Source organism: Pteropus vampyrus, unplaced genomic scaffold (assembly GCF_000151845.1).
Source record: "Pteropus vampyrus isolate Shadow unplaced genomic scaffold, Pvam_2.0 Scaffold131, whole genome shotgun sequence".
NCBI classification, from domain to species: domain Eukaryota; kingdom Metazoa; phylum Chordata; class Mammalia; order Chiroptera; family Pteropodidae; genus Pteropus; species Pteropus vampyrus.
The window spans coordinates 1,594,041-1,595,828 of record NW_011888912.1 but is presented as its reverse complement, the minus strand read 5'-3'; the positions used below and the strand labels follow the sequence as shown (position 1 = coordinate 1,595,828).

The window sequence follows — 1,788 nt, the reverse complement described above, 5'->3', positions numbered from 1 at the left end:
ATGACTGGGTTAAAGGAGGTAACACATTCGGCATAAAGAACAGCTTTTAATTATGGTGTCCAAACATACGAAGGGCTGTCACGCTGATGACACTCGTAGGCAGCTTTCTGTTTCCACTAAGAACAGAATTATTGCAGCCAAAGCATTTGGATAAAACCTGGTCGATTCGATCCTTGTGAGGCTTGTTACGGCGCTGACATGGGTCACCCGAAAGGAAAGGAATGCTTTCCTCTGCCAGTCTTTAAAACGAGACAGACCCCTCACCCCTGGGATACGTCCGACGCAGTCATTCCGTCAAGGACGTGAGCTGGGGGACCCCCAGGTCCCCTCCGCCCGTGTCCGTTTCTCTGGCACACTAGAGCGTGGGGCTTCACGCGTGTCACTGAACACCAGCACCAGCCCACTGATCAAAGGGGACTTTCCCAAACAGATGACACGGAGTATGTTTCTTATTACGTTGCTGTCATTAGGGACAACGCAGGAATCCATAAAACTGTCCTTCGGCATTTTCTCTGGGAGACGCTTCGTAAGGGACTTGGGCGACATCCGATTAGCTCTGTGTCACTTTCGGTCCTCTCTTACTCTGAATTACCGATTCACTAAAAAGAGACACATGGCTCCATAAAACGTATGGATGCGTCCACCTCATTCCAGGAAGGTTTAGGCGGAATTCTTGATCGTGGCCGAATTTCTGAGCTCCTAAATTTACAGTAACATGAGTTGCTTGGTAATGCATGAGAAAGGATTCTCGAAGCCTGTAAAAGAACTAGGCCTTCAGGTTCTGGAACCGTCATGTCAGGAAGAGCGACTGCTTTGTGGAGCCACGTGGCAAAGCTCTGACCAGCGAGCTGTCGGTGGCAGTGACGCCAGCCGGTCCCGGGTCGCGTCCTAAGAGGGAAGGTGGGCTAGGCTGCTCTTTTATGTCCATATATAGTTTTAAATATAACGTATAACATTTATTTATTATTATAATACATACTTTATTACATGTTATTACATATTATATTTAAAATGTATATCAACATATATTACCAATATTTCAAGAGCAAGAAATATTTAACCAGGGAAGAGAAGACGAGGTAGCAGTTTTAAGACAATTTTGAAAACATTTTCGCACGCGTTCTCTCTTTTTAACCACGACGGAGCATCACGGCAGGAAAAGCCCGCGCTGCCCTTCCAAACTACTAGCCTTCAGCTGCAGGGGGCTGGCGATGCCCAGTGTGGGGCTGTCCCCTCCTTCTGCCCCTCACACTCCCCAGTCTCCAGGTGAGGATCGCTGACTCGGGATGAGAAAGCTCGTCTTCAGGGACAGAAGTGAGGGAAGGGGCGGGCCTGCTCCTTGTGCAGCAACAGTAAAAACCTCACGACCTTCGCGCCTGGCCAGGTATGGCACACGGCGGAGATGTCCCGTGATCGCAGGTGCTTCGACAGAGAGGGATGTTGTCAAAGGGGCTTCTGTCCTTCACCCCTAATTGGATTTGAAGAATCACATTAATTTGAAAAGCGGCGAACGGATCCGGGAGGCCAGGAGGCTGTCTTGCTGCTTTGGGGTCAGAATTGCACAAAATGGCTTCATTATTCGGTTGGAAATACTGAGTCTTCTAAACTTTTAGTCACTCATATTAAAACATGCAGGAAAAAAATTCCAAAGACACAGCAAAGACCCCCGACGTCACCATCGGATCCAGGTTTGCTACAGTCACCTTTACCAGCACATTTCCTGGCGCTGACCCTGACGAACCAAACGTGTAAAGGCCAGCGAGCTCAGAAAGTGCGTGGAGTAGCTGA

The 1,788-nt window shown here is 48.7% G+C and overlaps 1 protein-coding gene across 1 annotated transcript in view; it reads left to right on the top strand.

Annotated features, from left to right (window-relative positions):
* The window catches only part of DDX59 (DEAD-box helicase 59), a 24,469-nt gene that overhangs the window by 12,529 nt on the left and 10,152 nt on the right, over window positions 1–1,788 (top strand). The gene's annotated exons all lie outside the window — the stretch shown is intronic.